Source organism: Hylobates moloch, unplaced genomic scaffold (assembly GCF_009828535.3).
Source record: "Hylobates moloch isolate HMO894 unplaced genomic scaffold, HMol_V3 SCAFFOLD_6, whole genome shotgun sequence".
Lineage (NCBI taxonomy): Eukaryota > Metazoa > Chordata > Mammalia > Primates > Hylobatidae > Hylobates > Hylobates moloch.
In genome coordinates, this window is record NW_026652281.1 from 42,102,718 (window position 1) to 42,128,799 (window position 26,082).

Genomic DNA, 26,082 nt, shown 5'->3' on the forward strand with positions numbered 1-26,082 from the left:
ATATATATATATATATATATATATATCCTATTGTTTCCTAGAGAACCCTAATACAGATGACAATTCCTGAGTAATCTCTCTCAAATTCACTAAAATGGGGGAATCACACAGTATGTATTAGCCAATGTGATACACTATAAATTGCACACACTATAATAATGTACTCTTAGGGGAAACATTCCTAAACCTAACTACCAGTTTATAAAGAATATGGAGTATAGTGGTTCATGTTAAACGATGCTGTGAAGTTAAGAGTCAAATTTAGACTTTAGAAAATTCTGGAATATACAATTATGTAGCATCAACTATTAAAGGAGGTTTAAGAGACACAGCAACCAATTAAAATATGTGAATCTTGTTTTGGTTCCTATTCCATCAAAAATTGTAAAAAAGACATTTGTAAAAGAATTAGAAAGCCTTTGAAGTAATGTATTAAATGATATTATTGAATTATTGTTTATTTTTAAGGTGTTACTTTGCTTTGGTTAGGTTTAAACAAATGTCCTTATCCATCGAGATACACACAGACATATTTATTGGTGATGTGATGTGAAGTATGAGATGTATTAAAAACAAACTAACAAACAAAGAAAAAAGTCTGTGATGTGGGGAAGAGGGAGAGATGAAACAACGTTTCAAAACGCTGGTAATTATAATAGGTATAGAAGGCAGAAAAATGACCCTCCTTCCCCTGTCAAAGATGCCCAAGCCCTAATGTCAGATAAAGGTAAACATGTTTTGGTATGTGGCAACGGTTAATTAAGGATCCAGATAAAAATTCACTCATCAACTGACCTTAAAATGGGGAGGTTATCTTGGATGACTTGAGTAGGACCAGTGCAATCATAAGGGTCTTTGTAAGTGGACGACCAAGGCAGAAGGGAGAGCACCAGGGAGATGGCAGCAGGAAGAGGACTTGGTCTGACATTTGCTGGCTTTGCAGTTTGAGAAACGGCACAGTAAGCCAAGGAATATACAGAGAGCCTCTAGCAACTGGGAAGACAAGAAAACAGACTTTCCTCTAGAGCATCCACAATGGGAATGTAGCTGTTATTTTAATTTTAGCCCAATGAGACCAATAAATTTGTGCTGTTCGAACTCACCAAGTTTGTAGTACTTTTTTTACAGCAACAATAGAAAATAATTTACTAGATTATGGGTACATGGGTTTCATTATTCTCCCCACTTTTGTGTGTTTTTATTTTCCTGTAGTAAATCTTTAAAAAAAATTAAGGTTCTAAAAAAAATTTCCCCTTACCAATTTTGGATAAAAGTCCTATTGACTAATAGCCTACAGCTTAATTAAAAGACATAAAATATCTAACTTAAATGATATGACAGGGTTAGAAAAATGCTCTTCATCTATAAGCAGATATGCTCTAATGTTGACAGTATTAAAGAATACTGTCAGTATTAAAGAATAATTGACAGTATTAAAGAATAGAAGAAAAAGTAGGTAGTGTCCTCGTGGTAGATTTGGGATGCCACATCTGTGATGGCACGTGTATCAAATGATGAGATTACCAAAGGATGACCAGGGGAGATGGTACATGTTTTTCATGCCATATTTGTATTGAACTTTCACTATTAATTTTAGAATATTGGAAGCGAGGCATAGTTAATAAATACCTCGACAAACATCACATTTTAGACTCATTAAAGTCAAAGGTGATAATGTATTATTTTCTTAAACTGTAGTTTACTATTATAATATTGTATTAAATAGAACTATATTCTCATGGATATCTTACTCTGACATAAAGGGAGATTGTGCCTTGTTTTATGGTTTTGACATTTTTTTTTCTGTCATCTGAAAAATAATTCTTCATGTCTGAAAGGAAAATTTCAACACACACACACACACACACACACACACACACACACACACAAACAGGACTATTTCTCAGTACAAAGAAAATATAGCCTACTTAATGAGATTTTCCCTTGTAAGTATTAATAATAAAAGGTGACATGGAAATAAACTATTTCTAGTGTTGGCCTTTGTATGTGATGTATCTACAATAGGGTGGCACTATGTGAGAGACCACAGATGAAAGGGCAAATGCTTATTTCTTTATTTCATAAAATTTACAAGGAGTATAGTATTTCTTTTACCTTACTAACCCCACTTTAGTTGTTATGTAAGAGAGGAAAAGATGGAAGAGGAGATAATATTAAATTTAATCATAAAAAATTGATACGGTGTTATAAATGGTGAAAATAGGTGCATTTTTCATCAATATTGTGGACTTTAGTGAGACCTTGTATTTTCTTTTAAAGTGTAAATTATATAATGATTAATAATTAGTTTGAGTCGGTAGACAATTATCTCACCTCTGAGGTAAAGAACCAAGTTGGGTTATCTCGCGACATGGCTTTTACAGCATACATACTGTGACTATAGCAACAAATTTAAGTGATGATATTGCCATTATTTCTAACATTCTTTGTAATTAAGGTTTAAGGGTGGAGATAAATATGTGAGAAGCTACCTCAGAAGGAATATTTAAAGCTTGCTTTTATGTCTGCACTAATCCTGTGCTGTACTTATCTTTTCCAGGGAATTGCTGGGGAATTGAATTACTTTGCTTCTGAAATTAACCCTGAAGGGCTACACAATTCTTGGGCAACACTGGCTTGTAGCTTATTAGCATAGAAAAAGACATCCTCAGAAAGAAACTTCAATTTCCAAATAAAACACTGATGAATGAAGCAATAAAATGGTAAGAAAGGCTACTTCCTTTCCATGGGGAAACACTCAGGGCTGAGTATGCTGAAGTTTTATGCTAATATTAAATTGGTTCCAGCAAAGTATCCAGTTTTATAACCAAACAAATTGGTGCCAACTTATTTAAGCAGTCTAATACTAGAAAAAAATAAGTGAAACTGTTCAAGGAACATCTGTTTAGAAGAAAAGTCTGGAATCATTAAAAATACATTCAACATAAGATAATTAGTAGGAATGATATCAGCACTGATGCACTCAGAGATCGGATTTTAATACAAGTAGCAATAAACAGTTACTGTTGTGTATAAAGCTTGTCCTTCTTGTGCTAGGTAGATGAGTATTTTTATTATTTATTATTGAATGGCACAAGCAAGAGCAGATTCCTATAAGCTAATTCAAAATCAGGAAAAACATTCAATCATGTCATATATGCAGTAAGAGGAGAAATAAAACAGAGAGAGAAAAGAGAAATTTAGACCAAACTTGACATTAGTTCCCTATCACTGACTTTCAATGCAGAATACAGATTTTTGCTTCAAGTAATGCTAGTCTGAATGTGCCTAGAGAACGGAGCATGGATAAAAATACTGTGAATGTCTGGATACAGGCAATTACAGTAGCTGTACCTGTTTCTTTTTTTCTGAATTTGGTCATCTTTCGAGAAAGAAAAAAAAAAAAACAGAAAAATCCCCCATAAAAATAGCACCTTCATTATAATTATCTCTGTTAATGTCACAATTATGATTTTTTGTGAGTAAATTTAAAATGAATTATTTAAAATTATACTCAACTAGTTAATTTCAGAAGACTAGAAAATCTCATCAAATTAAGAGGGCAAAGGATGAGAAATATTTTTAAAACATATCAATGTGTCAGTATGAGTAATCCAATTTAGAAAATTTCATATATAGGCTGTATATGGTAGCAGTCAAAATGATTCTAACAAAGTAAGCAATGATTTTTCTCAAAAAATATTACAGACTCATACACATAAATGGGTTGTCATCTTCAATTTCATAATTGTCTGCGTATAATACAGTACTATTTTATTTTGATATCCACAATGCAGTGTTCCTTTGACTGTTGAGGGTACGTTTGATTCATATTCATAGACCAAAGTTTTTGGCATCAGATCTACATTCACGTCTAAAAGAAAGAAACAAACTGCTTCTTCAGTGTTGGTTCAAGAGGGAAAGGAAAAGGATCCTTTCTTATTTGTCTTTTAAGCCACAGAAAAATTAGAAAAATATTTCACAAAGTAAAAACTCATTAACTTCTTGATGCATTTTATGAATTGAGTATTCAGTTGAGGGGTAACATTCTTTAGCCCAAACAAGATAGCTTTATATTAAAGAAAATGACTGATTTTCCTGTGTTCATTGAAAAAAAGACTATAGCTGTGTAAGGAGTACCTAATGCATGACGCCTACAGTGGTGTAAGGAGTACAATGCATAAATGTGGAAACAGTTGTTAAAACAAACCAGATTTGTATCTATGATCTACTTTTTTCTATCACCATATTTCTCTCTTCACTGCTGTATTTATATATCATTTTATATGTATAGAAAAGATCACTGTTCTTATAACGGAAACTCATTTGAACACTGCTTTTTCAGCTAACAATGCACATTGTACACTTCAGCATTTTTTTCTATATGTCTAGCTTTTTAACTATTTTTCAGTCTGTGTATGCCAAATACATAATTATGAGGACTAGGATGTTCCAAGTTTTCATAAACTATAGTAGGTAACTTTTTTTTACAATGTATCTATATATGATTATTACTTTAATAAGAATTCTTCGAAATTTTCTTAAATTTTAAAATTCTTGGAAGTGTGTCATTCAAAAATTATAAATATATTAAGCCTTTTAAAGGCATGTAGCTAACATTCTTTTGGAGTTCTACCCAATTATACTTTGACCAGATTTGTAGAGGAGGAATGGGTTTGGAGGTAGATACAAACCTTTTAGAAATAAGTAAATATTCATCTAAGCCATCAAAATGGAGATGCCTCAGAAGGAAAGTTCAGATTAGACATTAAAATGTTGATGTCCTTAGCATATTGTTCATAACTGAAGTTATTAGGGCAAATAATATCATCTAAGTAGAGAGATTAGCCTAAGGGAAAAAGATAATTTGGGGTAAAGCTCTAAGGAATTTCTAGGAGGAAGAGTATATAGGGAGACAGAGGAAGGACAACCCATAGGTATAGGAGGAAAATCAGGAAATTGCAGTATCACAGAAATCAAAAAAACTCAACTAATGGTAAAAGTAGCAGCCAATATTTACTCAAATTGTAGAAGTCATTATATATTAGGTTGGTGTCAAAGTAATTGTGGTTTTTGCTATTACTTTCAGTGGCAAAAATGACAATTACTTTGGCACCAACTTAATACCTGGAAAAACAGTATAAAAGAGATGACCATGAGAGTTGTGATTTAGTGAACAAAATAAGGAAATAGCATTCTGAGATAAAGTGATATACAGAAATGTATTGTGCCATTAAAATTGTCACAGGGCTATACATTTATATAAGGTATTTTATGTTTAATAATTTTTGATATTCTAGGAATATATAGAATGAAAAATATTCATTAGATTTGGTGACATGATGTTGATTGATTATATTTATGAGAACGTTTCCAGTAAAATGTTGGGATTTAGGCTTGATGGAAAGGTGGTTGTAGAATTAAAGAGAATAAATGGGAGATAAATATATAAAACTTATTCTAAAAATTTGGCTGTGAAGAGAAAAGAGAATAAAAAACAGAATCACATATATATATATATAACTGACATAATCATTGTGAAAATCAAAATATTTTAAGCATAAACATTTAAAAATAATGGTGGCAGACAGCAAGTCCTAAGTGTAAACATTATAATTATTATTTGTTACAACGCAAATTTCAACTTCTGTAGTTCCAAACATGTCATTTCTCGTGTATTGCACATATAGTTTACCATGAGCTTTTCAAGTTTCACCTGTGAAACCAGTGGGTATTATAATAAAACTACATTAATTGTATAGATTAATTTGGAGGAAAAGATTATATATATATATATATATATAAAATACCGGGTATTCACATTCATTACATAGAAAACCTCTCCTTCTCCTGCTTTCTTCTCCTCTTTCTTGTTCTTCTTGTTTTTCTGTAATGCCTATCCATAAAATTTTATATTGTTCTTCAAAAATATCTTGCATATGTACTTTAGATATTCATAAAAAATTACTATTTCCACTTCTTTCCTAATGCTATTTTTCATCTATTGCCTCTATTTCTGCTTCTAGTTTATTGGCCAATAATTTATTTGCATAACAATGATACAATTTGTTACACAGTGACCTAATGAATTCCAATAATTTGTCTATAGACTCTAATTATTTTCTAAAAATATCTGTAAATAATTAGAGGTTTTTTCTATAATTTATTATTTTTATTCCTTTTTCTTGTCATTTTTGCACTAGATAGGTCCTCAAATAAAATATTGAATAATAGTAATGAAAACATCCAACCATGTCTTTTCACTCCTGATTTTAAAAGAACACTTTAATCAGGTTGTGACTGTTTGTGATTTTTGGAAGATACGTGCAATTAAATTTGGAAAACTGACATCTATTCCTAGTTTGCTAACAGTTTCTTTTGTTTTATAAAAATTAAAATCATGTGGTGAATTCTCCAATTACATTATTTTACTTTGAACCACAAATTATTCTATTATTTTTCATGTTTGCCTTTGAAAATATTTTTCCCAGTTATCTTGTTATACATTTTTAACTTAATGGAATTTTGATAGCAAAATGTGGTCTGTAAAACAAGTCCTTAATAATCAGTGAGTCTTGTTTTAATTTTTAGTATGTGGCCAATTGTATTTATTTATTTGATACTAGAGAGCTTGATGCCTAATTTATCAATATCTTATTGAATTATGTCTTTTTTTCTTTATGTATTTTGAAACTACGTTACATATATCAAAAAATCAAGAAAGAGATTCAAAGGACATCATATGCTAATAATATTTATAAAGAGTGCCCCAAATTATATATGTTACTATAATGTGAAGATTCTACCTAAAATTATACTTTGTCTAGTATTAATCTGGCTATACCACTTGGCGTCATCACTATTTAATTAGCATAATTTTCTTTTGTCTATTTAGTTTCAGTCAGTCTTTGACATTATGGTTTATGTTTACAAATAGCAAAATGCTGGTTTCTTTTTAATTCTATGATTTTTGCCTTTTAACTAGCAACTGTAAACCATTTGCATTTATCACAATTATGAATCCTTTTAATGTATTATCAAAACTTTATTTTGGGCTAAGCACAGTGGCTCATGTCTGTAATCCCAGCATTTTGGGAGGCTGAGGCAGGTGGATCTCTTGAGCTCAAGAGTTCAAGACCAGCCAGGGCAAAATGGAGAATCCCCCTCTCTACAAATATACTAAAAATTAGCTGGGTGTGGTGGCACACTTCTGTGGTCCCATCTACTTGGGAAGCTGAGGTAGAAAGATCCCTTGAGCCAGTGGGAGAGGTTGTAGTGAGCTGAGATGGCGCCATGCACTCCAGCCTGAGTGACAAGGTGAGACCCTGTGTCTCCAACCAAAAGAAAAAAAAAAAAAAAGGAAAAGGAAAAACAAAACAACCATATTTTGTAGCATCCTATGACCCTGCTTTTGTTCTTAATGCTCTTAATATCCTTTACTGCCTTCTTTAGGGTTTAATGATTTTGTATTCTTTTTTTTTTTATTTCCTCTGATGGTATTTAAACTATGTAATCAATTTTTTTAAAATTGTAGGTATTTATGCTTAACACACTTATATTTTATATATGTGTATATCTATCTATACATCTGAATTCACCAGTAGTTCCATTAATCTCAAAAAGTATGGGAGGCCCTTGAACATTGGAATTTCCTTTTTTTTTTTTTTTTTTTTTTTTTTTGAGATGGAGACTCACTCTGTTGCCCAGGCTGGAGGGCAGTGGCAGGATCTCGGCTCACTGCAACCTCTGCCTCCAGAGTTCAAGCGATTCTCCTGCCACAGCCTCCCGAGTAGCTGGGCTTACAGGTGTGCACCATCACACCCAGCTAATTTTTGTGCTTTTAGTGGAGACGAGGTTTTGCCATATTGGCCAGGCTGGTCTCGAACTCCTGACCTCAAATGATCCGTCCACCTCGGCCTCCCAAAGTGCTGGGATTACAGGCATGACCCACCATGCCCAGCCTGAACAGCAGAATTTCTAAGAACTGTTTCTTTCTTACATGTTTTCTCTAATATTTTACTTACATATTACATACCATTCCCAACATTTTTGGATACTGTTTGCATTCTATATTTAATATTTTTAGATTGAATTCATATTTACCAATACATTTCCTCACCATTTATTTTTATATTTCGATTCTTTTTTATTTTAGTTTACATTTCTTATGAAGCAAATACTTTGAACATTTATTTAGTAAGGGTTAATCAACTTACAATCACTATCTGAATTACTACCATTTAACTTTTTATTCTTAAAGAATAACAAATGGGTATAAAATTCTGGATAGGCAGTTATAGTTTCTCTGCATTATTAAGACTTTTTTCCCACTACTCTTGTTATTGTCTATTTTTGTTATGGATAGTCTTCTGCCAATCTAATTATCACACATTCCTGCTTAAACTACCTTTCCCTTGTGGCTGATTTAAAATCTTGTTTTTCAACATGGCACATGGATACATATGTAACAAACCTGCACATTGTGCACATGTACCCTAAAACCTAAAGTATAATAATAAAAAAAAAGAAAACCTGCAAAAAAAAAAGAAAAGAAAAAGAAAAAAAATTAAAGTGATGATAAATCTGAAGAAAGTTAAGTATCCTACTGCAAAAAAAATAAAATAAAATAAAATCTTGTTTTTGTCTTTGGTACTTCTTTGAAGTTTTATTTCCATTCATATAAATGTTTGTTAGGTATTCATTGTACCGTTTTATATATTAGATATCATTATTTTCCATCTCGAAGATAATGATATATTATATCTGGAAAATTATTACTCTCTTTAAATACTGTATCTTCATTTTTTTGTCCATTTTTCTGAAACTACTATTAGTATTCTTTTCTTAAAAAAAAGCTTTTCGGTTCAGGGGTACATGTGAAGGTTTGTTATATAGGTAAACTCGTTTGACAGGGGTTTCTTGTGTAGATTATTTCATCACTCAGGTATTACGTCCAGTACCCAATAGTTATCTTTTCTGCTCCTCTCCCTCCTCCCACTCTGAAATAGATATCAGTGTCTGTTGTTTCCTTCTTTGTGTTCATAAGTTCTCATCACTTAGCTCCCACTTATAAGTGAGAATATGCAGTATTTGGTTTTCTGTTCCTGCATTAGTTTGCTAAGGATAATAGCCTCCAGTTCCATCCATATTTCTGCTAAAGACATGATCTCATTCTTCTTTATGGATGCATAGTATTTCATAGTGATATGTACCACATTTTCTTTATCCAGTCTCCCATTGATGGGCATGTAGTTTGATTCCATGTCTTTGCTATTGTGAATAGGGCTGCAATGATCATACCTGTGTACATGTCTTTATGGTAGAATGATTTGTATTTCTCTTGGTAAACACCCAGTAATGGGATTGCTGGGTTGAATGGAGTTCAGCTTTCAGCTCTTTGAGGAATTGCCAATGAGGAATGGTTAGGCTAATTTGCTTTCCTACCAACAGTGAATTAAGTGTTCCTTTTTCTCTACAACCTCACCTGCATCTGTTATTTTTTAACTTATAAATAATAGTCTTTCAAACTGGTGTGAGATGATATCTCATTGTGGTTTTGATTTGCATTTCTCTAATGATCAATGATATTCAGCTTTTTTTTCATATGCTTATTGGTTGCATGTGTGTCTTCTTTCGAAAAGTGCTCATCTCCTTTGCTCACATTTTATTTTTTCCTTATAAATTTAAGTTTCTTATCGATGCTGGATATTAGACCTTTGTCAGATGCATAGTTTGCAAAAATTTTCTCCCATTCTGCAGGTTGTCTGTTTAATCCGTTGATAGTTTCTTTTGAAATGCAGAGGCTTTTAAGTTTAATTAGATCCCATTTGTCAATTTTTGCTTTTGTTGTGCTTGCTTTTGGGGTCTTATCATAATATCTTTGCCCATTTCTATGCCCAGGTACTGCCTAGGTTGTCTTCCAGGATTTTTTGTACTTTTGGGATTTATATTTAAGTCTTTAATCCATCTTCGATTTATTTTTGTGTATGGTATAAGGAAGAGGTCCATCTCCAATTTGCCAGCACCATTTACTGAATAGGGAGTCTCTTCCCCATTGCTTTTGTCAGTTTTGTGGAAGACCAGATGGTGGTAGGTGTGTGGCCTTATTTCTGGGCTCTCTGTTCTGTTTCATTGGTCTAGGTCCCTGTTTTAGTGCTAGTATCATACTGTTTTCATTACTGTAGCCCTGTAATATAAGTTGAAGTCAGGTAATGTAATGCCTCTGTGTTTTTTTGTTTGTATTTTTGCTTAGGATTGCCTTGGCTATTTGGCCTTGATTCCGTATGAGTTTTTAAATAGCGTTTTCTCATACTTCTGTGAAAAATGGCACTGTTAATTTTATATAAATAGTATTGAATCTGTACATTGCTTTGGGCAGTATGACCATTTTAATGATATTGATTCCTCCTATCCATGAGCATGGGATGTTTTCCATCTGTTTGTGTCTTCTCTGATTTCTTTGAGGAGTGTTTTGTAATTCTCATAGCAGAGATCTTTCACCTCCATGGTTAGCTGTATTCCTAGGTAGTTTATACTTTTTGTGGCAATTGTGAATAAGATCACCTTTTTGGTTTGGCTCTTGGCTTGGCTGCTGTTGGTATAGAGGAATGTCAGTGATATTTGTGCATTGATTTTGTATCCTGAAATTTTGCTGAAGTTTTTTATCAGCTGACAGAACTTTTAAAGGTCCAAGACTATAAGGTTTTCTAGATATAGAATTATGTCATCTGCAAACAGAGATACTTTGACTTTCTCTCTTCCTATTTGGATGCCATTTCTTTCTTTTCTCTGCCTATGTTCTATGATTTTTAATTTCACTTTTTCAAAATTTTCAAATTTCTTCTATCTGAGCCAATCTAGATAATCTCTTCTGATGCATGTTTGAGCTTACTAATGTTTCCATTATCTCTACCTAAGCTATTTAATCTATCCATTGCATGTATGATTTGAATAATCCTGTTTCTAATTTCCAGAGGTTATTTTTGATAATTTAAATAATATGCCTATTTGTTTGGGGGGGCTTGTTTCTCATCTTTTCTTCCTTTTTACATTTTTATTTTTATCTTTATTCCACTGAATTTTTTGATATATATTTTATATTCTATATCCAAAGATTCCATTTTCCAAAGATGCTGGGTATCTAAGGCTTCTAATTTTCCTTTGTTGTAGCATGTTTACTTTTGTCTGGGCTTATTTTATACTGTGTATCAATATTTGATATGCTTTATATGTAGGAATTTTGTACAATCATTTTACTGCTATGCTGCTTTTGTTCCTGCTTGACATCCCAAGGATCTTCAAAGTATAAATGTAGACAATAAACTCATGAAAAAGCAGATCTTTTGTTGTAATTGCATGGGTAGATATTCTCCATCCGGAGCTCACAATAGGCAAACATTTTTTGCTTATGATATCCCTCTTCTGGCATTATTCTGGCATCTCAGTTTCAGTTCTGTTTTTTGACTTTTTTATGGAATCTTCACGCCCCACCCCCACCAAGCCCTCAATTTCTATATCCATGCAATCATCAAGATCAAAATTCTAGAATACATAGATTAATGCAAATTCCCAGTTTAGACAAAAGTTCACTTTCAACTAACCATTTTAATTTTTAGCTTCTTCATTTTTGATCCCTGGATATTTCTGTTACTCTCTTGTGAGCTCATTCAGGCAATTAAGAAGATATTTATAATGCTTTTATTTGGCATTTATAAGTGTCTTTTACATGAGACTATCTGCATTATTCATTCCACCATGTAGTTGAATAATATCTTTCTGTGTGTGTGTGTGCATGTTGTAATAGAACATTTTTCTGATTAAGATAGCTAGCATGAATTTAACTTATAGAAAAAAATTACCACAGCTTACGTATACTAACGTATTATTTGCTCTAAGTGTATGTAGGATATGGATTACATGTGCTACATGAAGAACACACTTTTTCTCAATTGATGCTTTGCAAAAGGTTTAAAGAATAATGACTTCTTCCTTTAGATATAGTTATTCCACAGGAAATCTACAAATTGCAGTGGTTTATAACAAGTATAAAAGACAAATTGACTTAAATGTCACTCTGAATCTTATTTACAGTATTTTAAAGATAAATTGTTTCTTCATTTAGGAATGAATCATTCATGCATTTCTAAGGAAGCCTTTGGTTGGTAGGTACTGATAATCTATGGAGCAACATCTATAAAACTAATACACAGAAAAGATTACCAGTAATTTGGGCTCCAGGAATAATAATAATTTTTAAAGTCTTTTATGGATAGTATAAAAAAGAGTATTTGAACACCTATGCAATGTCTAAACTCATTTAAAAGAATTAGAACATAACGTAAGTCATAGAAAAAAATTGGCAAAGTTAATATCTTACAATGACTGCACAGAAATTTTCCAAGTGCTCCTTTACTTCTTTTCCATTTTCTTTTACTCTATTTCCATTTTCTTTTAAATCACTAATCACCTAATTTCCAAAAGCCACAGTCAATACCGAAGTCATTTACTAGCCTGATAGTCTGAGTATCATATGCCACATTATATAACCATATATGCCAATATAATCAAAATCTTAATGAAACCCAATTAAATTGTCTGTGCTGTAGCTATTCAGGTATCTTGTCTCTTTATTATAGAAGTCAATCTCATTTGTTAAGCCTTTTATAAATTTGAACTAAGCCAAGCAATATTTAGCTAATAGATGTTTTATTGAGATCCTGGGAAAAAAGCAACCATTTTTTTCACTATATTCTTAATTTTGTTTTGATTTCATTCCAATCTCCTGACTTTTTTTGTTCTGTATTGTGTTATGTAAAATGGGAGTTAGATTGATTTTTACTATTCTGAGAAGTATTATATGCACACAAGAATAAATAAAATATATGTGTAGCTTAGTTAAGTATTGATAAAAATCCATGTAATTATCACCTTCTTAAAAAGGATAACATTTCTAGTGCCCTTGAATCTTCTGTGTGTCCCTCTCCCAAATAGTACTTTCTGCAGAAATAATCACTCTCATCTCTGTGATAATATTTCTCTTATATTTTTTATTTTCATACACATTCACCATTTCAAAACACTGCTTTGGTTTGCTTGGTTTTAACCCATACTATGCATAATTATGTACCTTGCTTCTTGTGCTATACATTGTAAGGTAATTTCATATTGTTGAATACCACTATTTGTTTTTGTAATCTACGTTTTTATGTTGCTTGACTGTAACGAAATTTACTCATCCTAAGCTTGGTGAACATAACCAGGTAGACTAATTTGAAGAAAAAAAAAAAATGCTAAGAATACGTTTGTACATGTCTTCCGGTACACAAGAGCAAATACTATTCTGGATTACATATACATAAAATTGAAATGATACGTTACAGAATACAAATAAAATGTTCTACCTAATGTCCTCAAATGTACTAGTTTGTACATATTTGATCTACATTTTCACCTACAATTGGCATTTTCTGATTTGTTTAAATGTTAATCTGGTACTTTTTAAATGAAATCTAATTGAGTTTTAATTTGCATTTCTTGGATTCCTAAATGAGTAGAAATATTTTTCACGTGTTTGAGAGATTTTGATTTCCTCTTTTCTATAATGCTGTTTTTTTTAAAAAAAAATCTTTATAAAGCATATTTGATTAATACAAAGCTAAAATTGTCTTTCAAATGTAATTATAATTTGCTGGGTTTTAGCTATATCATTTGTAGTTAAGGCTTCTTTAAGAAGCTCAGAGCATTTTATAAGGTTTAGTAAATTGAGTGTAGTACTAAAGAAATAAATTATAAAACCTAGGTGAGTGAAACTAGTTGATCTCCGAGAGCATGTGAATAAACTAGAACTGATATTCCATCAACTTAATAGAAATATGAATGATTTTGAATAACAGGCTTATGTAAGTTTATTAAAACTAGTTTGTGAAGTTTTCATAGAAAACATGTATTTTAAGATGGATTTGAATTGGCTAGTAAAAGCATCTCATTGAACACTAGCCTTGAAGTATTTCCTTTGAAGTAGTTAGAAATGGTATGCTTGGGAAAAAAAATTCCGAGATTCCTATCATGCTACCCAATATGTTTAATAAGATGAGATTACCACAAATAATCATGGACAAAGTGATAATAAAATAGTAGTGGAGAATATACACTAACATTTTAATACATCTGGTGAGTAGGACAGGAGTTCAAGAGGTAGTCTGTGAGCAACAAAGATAAGGCGATGGATGTGTTCTTCTTTAAAGATGACTAAGACCTGTACTGTCAAAAAAAAAAAAAAAAACCCTCAAAATGGATAAATATGATGGATGGATAAAGACAAAGGGAGATTTTGGTACAGAAAAATCATTTATTGAATGCTTTCTTAAAGCAAACACTAAGCTTGAGACTCATGGCATATGCATGAGTCCTAGTTTTTAAATTATTTAAAATTGGAGAAATATTGATGTTAGGTCAATTTTTGTCTATCGTATATGGCCTGATAATACCGTAATTGACATATTATCTCTAATGTAATATCTTAAAAGTGGAAGTGTCTTTTTCTTTTCTTCCTTTCTGCCTCCATCCCTCCCACCTGATCCCTCCCCTCCTTCCCTTTTACCCTTCCTTCCCTGGCTTACTTTTACTTAGTTTTGTTATAATCTACCAGGTGTGGGTGGTAGGGGACATTTTCCAACACTTCTCACATAAACTCAAATTTTAGGTTATCCTTTGCAGTAAAACAGGATCGTCATTGTTTACGATCTTGGAAATAACCTTGGAAAAGGTTATTCCTGAGTTGCAGAAACTCTCTTTCCATATTTATTCCCTGTATTCTTCTATTCAGTCTTGCCACAACTAGACAAACAGAAAGCACAAGGGTACCCTTTCCTGCATCTAGAGGTAGAAACCTCAGCGGCACACAGTAACTGCTCCAGGTCTGTCAAATAGATGCATTAATTGTCTAAATATCAATTTTTCATGCTTAAAACAATTGTTTTAAACATTTCCTTATGTGCATTCAATCCGTATGAAGGAAATTTTCTGGCAAATATTTAATTAGTTTTATTCAAAATATCTGATTAAAGTAGCAAATGCTGTGGGGCTAGAATTATATGGCTTTTGTCTTTTTTTTTTTTTTTTTTTAATGGCATTGTTGAAATGATGTTAGCAAGGTGGCAGAACAGGAGATCAGCTGCATTCTTCCACAGACCAAAGTCTCTTTGTGGAAGCTTTAGTATTTAGGCTGCAGGTTGTGAAACCCTCATGGAGTCCAAGGCCTAGGGGGGGTCATTTTGAGAGTGAGGACCCACACCCAGGTGATAGATACATTAACTGTGTTTCTGAATTCAAACCTGGAAACACCCCCATTTCCTGAAGAGCTTGGCTAGAGTCTAGTTTGGCCTTGAGCCTGCTACCAAATGTTACCAAGGAGTCCAAAAAGAGTCACAATAGTTCCTCGGCAGAAAGGCTCATGTGTTCCTCAATATTGGTCTTGGCAGTTGACTTGAAAATTATTTTTGTAACTAGGCTCTAGCCCCACTCTGCAGCAGTCTCAGCTTAGTATTGCTTGTATAAGGACCCATCTGTGCAACTGGGACAGGCTTGCCAGCCTCTGTCCCACAGCAGATCCTGAAGGGGCCTAGTCTCAGCTCCACAGCCCTCTTGCTAGTCAGAGAGCTATCAAAAAGCACAGGGAACTTCTGGGAGACATGCCTATCTATGCCAACTGGACAGGCTTGGTAACCTTCATCCCACAGCACACCCTAAAGGAGACCTGTGTCCGCTCCAGCATCCCTTTGCTGCAACTCCAGAGTTACCTTGCATGCACAGGGAACTCCTGGGAGACACATCAGGACAATATTCAAAACAGAAGTTTTGGAAAAGGCCTTGTCATCTCCAGCCTCTCTGTGATGTTGGAGCAATTCTGCTCATACAGGGAACTGTTGGGTGTCTTGTTGGCAGTTGCCACTGAGTTAGCTTGCCAACATGAGTCCCATGGCAGATTCTGACTTATCTTTGAAGCTTGGTTTCAGCCCCCCAAAGCTGTGGTCTGGAAGCAGTTCTACCCAGCCAGTATCCTGTCAGGATATGAACCTATCTGAGCCTCTGTGGCAGCTTTGCCAAGCTCTGTCCCTCAGTGATTCATTAAGCACCCCTGGATCTTGGCACTGGCCCTCTTGTCTGAGAACTAAGACTAGTTTGGCCTTCTAGAGACCTGGAAAAAAGCAAATTCACTAGTGTTCCTTCAGGCTGACACCCTGACCTCAGTAACACTGTGGATATTGAAACATCCCTATACATTACCTGCATCCCCTCTCAACTACAGTCTAAGAGCAGGCCTGTCTACCCAGGGACCCACTGGGAGACATGCCTATCCCCCGAAGACAGGCCTGAAAAATCTCAGTGTCAGTTGTGGACCTGAAATAACCCTGTGTCTCAGTTGTAGCTCATCTCAGCCATGGACTGGAGTAGTATGGACAACTCAGAAATTCAACTAATTACCCAACGGATGTCCTTCCAGAGACTCATAAAAAGCCAATATACCCATAGGCATACCTGGTAACAGGCCTAATGTCTGAACTCTGAAGAGGACACTCATCCTAGGGCAAGCCCCAAAGATCAAGGTCCTGAAGACAGTATAGCCCACCCAGTGATAAGGTAGGACCCACACTCACTAGGGCCCCTAGGAATAGGCCAACTGTGGTCTCCACTGTAGACCCAGCATCAGCCACAATACCTGGATTTAACCCCATTCAACTACAACCCCAGAGTCAATTTCATCAGCCCAGAGACCTTACAGGGAAGTACTTTAACTCATTGAAACTAGTCTATAGGTCTCTAAGAGAAGTTTGCTTCTTCAAATACACATATATTTATGCAAGGCTACATGGATAACAAAGATTAAGGCAAACATGACACCACCAAAGGAAACAATAAAGGCTTAATAACTGACCTCAAGGAAATAGAGTTATATAGATTGCCTGAAAAAGAATTCAAAATAATCATCTTAAACTCAAAGAGATGCAAGAAAATGCAGAGAGACAACTAAATGAAATTAGGAAAACAATGCATTATCACAATGAGAAGTTTAATAAAGAAATAGAAGTGCTTTGTCGCCTAGCTCCCAGGCTCTGAGCCCAGTTCCCGTCTCCACTGTTCCATCTCCTCCACTCCAGGAGCTCCTTGGTGACTCTATCATAGCCCCTGTTATCCTGTGACCTGCAGGTACTGGGAGATCCATAGGGAGGACAGCAGAACATCTGGAGGCCAGGAAGTGGGAGTGTTAACATTCAGGGATGTGGCCATAGAATTCTCCCCAGAAGAGTGGGAATGCCTGGACTCTGCTCAGCAGCATTTGTATAGGGATGTGATGTTAGAGAACTACAGAAATCTCGTCTCCTTGGGTCTTGCTATCTTTAAGCCAGACTTGATTACCTGTCTGGAGCAAAGAAAAGAGCCCTGAAATTTGAAGAGACAGGAGACAGTAGCCAAACACCCAGCTGGCTCTTTTCATTTTACTGCAGAGATAATGCCAGAGCACGACATAAAAGATTCATTTAAAAAAGTGATTCTGAGAAAATATAGAAGCTGTGACCTTACTAATTTACATTTAAAGAAAGACTACCAAAGTGTGAGTAATTGCAAGGGAGCAGAAAAGCAGTTACAATGGCCTTTATCAATGTTTGTCAACTACCCATAGCAAAATCTGTCAATGTAATAAATGTGGCAAAGCTTTTGAGTTGTGCTCAATCTTCACTGAACATAAAATTTTTAGCAGAGAATTGCTACAAATGCGAAGAATGTGGCAAAGACTGTAGGTTGTTCTCAGATTTTACTAGACATAAGAGAATTCATACTGCAGAGAGATGCTACAAATGTGAAGAATGTGGCAAAGCCTTTAAAAAGTTCTCAAACCTTACTAAACATAGAGTTCATATGGGAGAGAAACCCTACAGATGTGAAAAATGTGACAAAACTGTTACCTGCTCCTCAACCCTTCTTAAACACTAGAGAAATCATACTGGAGACAGGTGCTGCAAATGTGAAGAATGTGGCAAAGCCTTTAAGTGCTTCTCAGACCTTACTATTCATAAGAGAATTCATACTGGAGAGAAACCCTACAAATGTGAAGAATGTAACAAAGCCTACAGGTAGTTCTCAGACCTTGCTAAACATAAGATAATTCATACTGGAGATAAACCCTATAAATGTAATGAACTTGGAAAAGCTTTTAAGTGGTTCTCAGCCCTTAGTAAACATAAGAAAATTCATACTGTAGAGCAACCCTACATCAGTGAAGATTGTGGCAAAGCCTTTACCTGCCCTTCAACCCTTGTTAACCACAAGAGAATTCGTATGGAAAAGAGACCTCACAAATGTGAAGAATGTGGCAAAACCTTTAAGTGCTTCTCAAACCTTACTAATCATGAAAGAATTCACACTGGAGAGAAACCCTACAAAATGTGGAGAATGTGGCAAAGAATTGAGCTGGTTCTCACACCTCATTAGATGTTGGCAAATGAATACTAGAGAGAAACAACATTAAATAGGATAGTTGTATAGAGCTTTTAATACAATGCCTGCCTCCAGTAAGTATTCAGTAAATGGAAGCTGCATATGTTGTTCTCTGTCTATGAAAGCTGCTTTTCAGCTTGGGGGTTGTGGACTGTGGTCAGTCTCCAGCTTGTGTATTACTTATCTGGCCTCTGCTACTCCTTTATTTGAAGTCATTCTGTCCAATAGACTAGCAGTTTTCCAAGTGTGGACACCAAGCCAGCATCCCAGCATCACCTGAGAACTTGTTAGAAATGCAGATTACTGAGATTCATTCCAGATTTACTGACTCAGGAATCCTGGGAGTGGAGATCAGACCTGTTTTAACAAGGCCTCCAGAGTATTCTGATATGCATTCAAGTTTGTGAACCACTGAAATAGACTATCACTCACCAAACCATTACCTGAGTCAGGCTTCCCTGATTGATTTAAAGACAGGCTGAAGGCAGCATGGAATATTATTGCATTAAGATAAATATCAACAACCCAGAGTTGTTACACTGTTCTGTGACTTATTTTAAGTAAGATATTAAGCAGTTCAGTTAATTTTTCTGAGCTTCAGTTTCCTGCCCTGTCAAATGGGAATCTATCCTGTTCTGCTGCTCTTCTGCTGTGGTGTAGTAGACCTCCACAAAAAAATTAAAAATACCTTATGAAAACAGATACTTCAAAGGGGAAAAAGGAATGATAATTGCTATTGAATTTGAAATCCAGATTTGTAAATCATTTTTTCTTTTATATAATCAGTAAAAGAGATTAAAATTCAATAAACTTTGGGTAGTTTACCTGCAGGCTTTCCACTTTTATCCTTTAAAACACATGTAAAAGGCCTTGTCAATCTCCTGTACCTTTGCTCTTGACCTTATAATTTTACTCTCAACACAACTCACACCATTTGAAGTGAAAAGAACAATAAACAAGACAAGGGAAAGAAAGGGAAATGAAGCCAGTTTAGCAGTCAGCCACTAAAATGTAGCAGCAGCCAGGTTCTTTAGGTCCCGGCCTAAAATACTGAAACACAACACTGTTCTGCCTACTGAAGATGGTATTGTTGTAATAGATTTTCCTGTTTATAAGAAAATTTAAGTTTTGTAAACTTTTATTATAAATTTAATGCCTCTAATTTCTGTCCTGCCCTGCATATACTGTCTTATATAGTTGTTGAGATCTTTAAATAAGATGAATTATATCTGATAGGATTCTTTGGAACACAAATAACAGAAAACCTAAGCAATACTGGCTTAAGAAAGAAAGAGAGAAGGGAGCAGTTGAGAAAGAGGAATAAGAAGTAGGAGGAAGAGGGAGGGAGAAAGAAAAAGGGGAAAGGAAAGGGGAAGGAAGGAAGATAATGTACTCTCTTGCCTAGTATCAGCAAGTCAGGTATATCCAGATACAGACACAAGGCACCATTAGGTCATAGACTCTTGTTTTAGTGTTGGCTTCTTTCCAAATTAGGATCGCCTCTTACAGTTGAACCATCTCAGCAGATTCTGTCGATTTGGGGCCACACACTTCTAGGTGCAGAACCAGGGAGAAAATTTGAGAGTCTTCACTCCAGTATTTCCATCTGAAGGCTCACAGCATGCCATTGGCTCAGAAAAGGTCATGTGTCCACCGCTGAGCCAATCATGGTGTTAGAATGGCTCTGATTGGCTTACACCCACAGCAGAGACACCAAAACTGAGAATGGGAAAGCAGTGGATTCCCAGAGAGAGAGAGAGTGAGCAGTGCTTGATGAGCAGGTGAAGCACAGATGTCTATTCTCTTTACTTGCAAGTGCTGGAGTTAGCAGGACTCTGAAATTTAGCGACATATTTAACCCTAGACACTCTTATCCACCCCTCATTAAATAAACTTTGCAAGCCTACCATGCCTCTCCAGTTGACTGCCCCTACCATGTACTGAGAGTGCCTTCTCTTATGAGCCATGGAAAGCTGTAGGGATTATCTGGGTGGCTGCTATTCCTCAGCATTAAAAAGTATGAAAATAGCTGATTCTCACTCTTGCTCTACCACCTATTCAGTACACAAACCTGTATTAAGTTTCTTAACCTCTCTGTCTTATTTTCCAAACATGAGATCAGTGCCTGCCCCACAGGGATACTGGGATAACTGAAAGAGGTCAATATGTAAAATGGTTAGATCTGGCTTCTAGTTGTACTCACCAAGTTCCCTTCTCTAGGGTAAAAAAGGGGCGTCTGATATGGAAGTAGCACTGTGGGAAATTCAGCTTACAGATCTCAGGTAACTCAGCATACTGCTCTAGTGAGACCTCTATAAATAGTGGCAGAAACCTTAGATCAGGGAAGGAACTCAAGAGGTGGTCCCAGAAGTTCCAGTCTTCAGGCTGGTGTGGCAAAGTTAAACCCATCTTATTGGTGACTCAAAAAGAGGTGGAATGAGTTACTAAAGTTTGCAAAATTAATTCCATTAATTGATATTTACTTATTGAGCAACTGCTATGTGCCAGATACTTGGGGATGTAATAATAAGTGAGACAGATTTTGTGTCTCTCTTAAGTATAGTATGGCGAGGAAGACAGAAATGAAGTAAATAATACAGGCATGGGCAAAAACTTCATGACTAAAACACCAAAAAGCAATGGCAACAAAAGCCAAAATTGACAAATTGGATTTAATTAAACTAAAGAGCTTCCGCACAGCAAAAGAAACTATCATCAGAGTGAACAGGCAATTGACAGAATGGGAGAAAATTTTTGCAATCTATTCTTCTGACAAAGGGCTAATATCCAGAATCTACAAGGAAATTAAACAAATTTACAAAAACAAAACAAAACAAAACACAAACAACCCCATCAAAAAGTAAGCAAAGGATATGAACAAACACTTCTCAAAAGAAGACATTTATGTGGCCTTAACAGTTGAACCATCTCAGCAGATTCTGTCAATTTGGGGCCACACAGTTCTAGGTGCAGATCCAGGGAGAAAATTCTCTCTGGGAATCCACTGCTTTCCCATTCGCAGTTTTTGTGTCTCTGCTGTGGGTGTAAGCCAATCAGAGCCATTCTAACACCATGATTGGCTCAGCGGTGGGCACATGACCTTTTCTGAGCCAATGGCATGCTGTGAGCCTTCAGATGGAAATACTGGAGTGAAAACATGAAAAAAAGCTCATCATCACTGATCATTAGAGAAATGCAAATCAAAACCAGAATGAGATACCATCTCACAATAGTTAGAATGGCAATCATGAAAATGTCAAGAAACAACAGATGCTGGAGAGGATGTGGAGAAATAGGAACGCTTTTACACTGTTGGTGGGAGTATAAATTAGTTCAACCATTGTGGAAGACAGTGTGGTGATTCCTCAAGGATCTAGAACTAGAAATACCATTTGACGCAGCAATCCCATTACTGGATATATACCCAAAGGATTATAAATTATTCTACAATAAAGATACGTGCATACGTATGTTTATTGCAACACTGTTCACAAAAGCAAAGAGTTGGAACCAACCCAAATTCCCATCAATGATAGACTGGATAAAGAAAATGTGGCACAGATACACCACTGAATACTATGCAGCCATAATAAAGGATGAGTTCATGTCCTTTGCAGGGACATGGATGAAGCTGGAAACCATCATTCTCAGCAAACTAACACAGGAACAGAAAACCAAACACCACATATTCTCACTCATAAGTGGGAGTTGAACAATGAGAACACATGGACACAGGGAGGGGAATATCATACACTGGGGCCTGTCAGCGGGTGGAAGGCTAGAGGAGGGATAGCATTAGGAGAAATACCTAATGTAGATGACAGGTTCATGGGTGCAGCAAACCACCATGGCACATGTATACCTAACAAACCTGCACGTTCTGCACATGTATCCCAGAACTTATAGTAAAAAAAGAAGAAATAAAAAAGAAATAGAAGCAATAAAAAAGAACTCCTAGAGCTGAATAATAAAACATAACTAAAAATTTCAATAGAAACTTCCAATAACAGACTCAATTATGTAGAAGGAAAATCAGTAAACTCAAAGACAGGTCATTTGAAATTAGCAAATTACAGGGACAAAAAAAAAGAGTAAAAGAGCACAAGGAATCCATCAGACATCATTAAATATACAATTATGGCAGTACCTGAAGGAGAAGAAAGAGACAAAAAGTCAAAAATCTTATTCAAATAAATACTTTGTGAAAACTTCCCAATTTTTTTGTTTTGTTTTGTTTTGTTTTGTTTTGTTTCTGAGACAGAGTCTCACTGTCGCCCCAGGCTGGAGTGCAGTGGTGCGATCTTGGCTGGCTGCAACATCCTGATCCTGGGCTAGAGCAATTCTCTCACCTCAGCCTCCAGAGTAGCTGGGATTACAGGTACATGCCACCACGCCCGGCTAATTTTTGTATTTTTAGTAGAGATGGAATTTTGCCACGTTGGCCAGGTTGGTCTCGAACTCCTGGCCTCAAGTGATCCCCCTGTCTTGGCCTCCCAAAGTGATGGGATTACAGTCGTGAGCCACCGTGCCTGGACCCAAATCTTAAAAAAAAAAATTTATTTAATTTTAAGTTCCAGGATACATGTGCAGGTTGTGCAGGTTTGTTACATAGTTAAATGCGTGCCATGGTGGTTTGCTGGAAGCCATTATCCTCAGCAAACTTCCCAAATCTTGGGAGGCATAGGGATATACAGATTCAGGAACCTCACAGGATGCCAAGCAAAATCAGTTCAAAAAATACTATGAGACACAATGTAATCAAATTGTTGAGAGCCAAAGGGAAAGAGAGAATCTAGAAAGTGGCAAGAGAGAAGAAACTCATTACATATAAAGTATCTACCATAAGGTTATCAGCAGACTTCTCAACAAAATGCTTGGAAGATAGGAGGGAGTGGAATGGCATATTCAAAGAGTTTGAAAGAAAAAGGGAATCACCAAATCAAGCATACTATATGGTGAAAAACTGCCCATCAGCAATATAGAAAAGAAGAAAATGTTACAAGACAAACAAAAGCTAAAGGCATTCATTATGGGACCAACATTACAAAAAATGCTAAAGGAATTTCTTAAAGTTGAAACAAATGGATAAGTAACAATATAAAAATATTTGGAAGTGTAAAACTCACTGATTGAGGTAAATATGTAGTCAAATTCAGAATATTCTACTACTTTAAGAGTATAAATCACTGTTAACTCAACAGAAGAGTTTAAAAAAGGTGTATTAAAAACAACTATAGAGTTATATAGAAGAAATAAGACCTAGTGTTTGATAAATCAGTAAGGTGGCAATAGTTAATATTAATCTGTTGAACACTTCAAAATAGCTAGAAGAAAACAATTCAGATTTTCTTAGCATAAAGAAAATATAAATATTTAAGGTTATGAATATCCCAAATACCCTGATTGGATTATATGAATATATCAAATTATCACATGCACTTTCAAATTATGTACATCTATTATGTACCAATAAAATAATAAAAAGTAACAATTATAGCTATAAATAATTGGTTAATCATACATGACATAAATAAGTGTAAAGTATGACATCATAGCATAAAATGTGTTGAACGCAAAGTAGAATTGTGGAGTTTTTTTATGTGATTGAAGTTAAGGTACTATAAGCTTATATTAGGACATTAATACTATAAGATGTTCACAACTAAAAGAAATAGAGAACCAGGAGCAAACCAATCCCAAAGCTAGCGGGAGACAAGACATAACCAAAATCAGAACTGAACTGAAGGAGATAGAAACACACAAAAAAGTTAGAAAAATTAACGAATCCAGAAGCTGGTTTTTCAATAAAATTAATATAATAGATCACTATCTATACTAATAAAGAAAAAAGAGAGAAGATTCAAATAAACACAATCAGAAATGATAAGGGGGTTTTACCACTGTCCCCAAAGAAATACGAACACCATGAGAGATTATAAATGCCTCTATACATATCAACTAGACATTTTAGAAGAAATTGGTAACATCCTGGAGACATACCCCCTCCCAACACTGAACTAGGAAGAAATTGAATCCCTGAACAGATCAAACATGAATTCTGAAATTGAGGCAGTAATAAATAGCCTACCAACCAAAAAACAGCCAGGACCAGACAGATTGACAGCTGAATTCTACCAGATGTACAGAGAAGAGCTAATTCCATTCCTACTGAAATTATTCCAAAAAACTGACAAGGACTTCTCTCTAACTCATTCTATGAGGCCAGCATCATCCTGATACCAAAACCTGGCAGTGGTATGGCAAAACAAGAAAACTTCAGGCCAATATCCTTGATGAACATCGATGCAAAAGTCCTCAACGAAATATGAGCAAACCAAATCCAGCAGCACATCAAAAAGCTTACCCATCACGATCAAGTAGGCTTCATCCTGGGATGCAAGGTTGGTTCAACATATGCAAATCAATAAATGTGATTTATTACATAAACAGAATGAGAGACAAAACCACACAATTATCTCAATAGATGCAGAAAAGGCTTTCAATAAAACTCAATATCCCTTCATCTTAAATACTCTCAATAAACTAGGTATTGAAGGAACATACCCCAAAATAAGAGCCATATATGACAAACCCAGCATCTATAAGAAACTTAAACAAACTTACAAAAAGAAACAACCTCATTAAAAAGTAGGCAAAAGACATGAACAGATGCTTTTCAAAAGAAGATATACAAGCAGCCAACAAGCATATGAAAAACAGCTGGAAGCATTCCCCTGGAAAACTGGCACAAGACAAGGATGCCCTCTCTCACCACCCCTATTCAAGATCATACTGGAAATTCTGGTCAGGACAATCAGGCAAGAGAAAGATATAACGGGAATTCAAATAGGAAGAGAGAAAGTCAAACTATCCCTGTCTGCAGATGACATGATTCTACATCTAGAAAACCCATCATCTCGGCCTATCCTAAAAGTTTCTTAATATACAAAATTAACGTGCAAAAATTGCTAGCATTCCTATACACCAACAACAGTCAAGCCAAGAGCCAAATCACAAACAAATACCCATTCACAGTCACAACAAAAATAATATCTAGGAGTACAGCTAATTATGGAGGTAAAAGATCTCTAAAAGAACTACAAACCACTGCTCAGAGAAATCAGAGATGACACAAACAAATGGAAAAACATTTCATGTTCATGGATAGGAAGAAAAAATATAGTTAAAATGGACATACTGCCCAAATCAAAACCACAATGAGAAACCATCTCACACCATTAAGAATAAGATACTATGTCATGCCAATTAGGATGGGTATTATTAAAAAGTTTAAAAAAAAAGATGCTGGTGACGTTATGGAGAAAAGGGAACACTTATGACTTGGTGGGAGCAAATTCATTCAACCATTGTGGAAGACAGTGTGGCGATTCTTTAAAGACCTAGAGACAGAAATACCATTCAACCCAGCAATCTCATTACTGGGTATACACCCAAAAGGTGGGCAGATCACAAGATCAGGAGATAGAGAATACCCTGGCCAACATGGTGAAATCCTGTCTCTACTAAAATACAAAGAATTAGCCGGGCATGGTGGTGAGCACCTGTAGTCCCAGCTATGCAGGAGGC

At 35.2% G+C, this 26,082-nt stretch overlaps 1 pseudogene; it reads left to right on the forward strand.

Annotated features, from left to right (window-relative positions):
- Positions 1–18,526, forward strand: part of LOC116470534 (zinc finger protein 736-like) — a 36,690-nt pseudogene extending 18,164 nt beyond the window's left edge.
- The last annotated feature ends 7,556 nt before the right edge of the window (positions 18,527–26,082 follow it).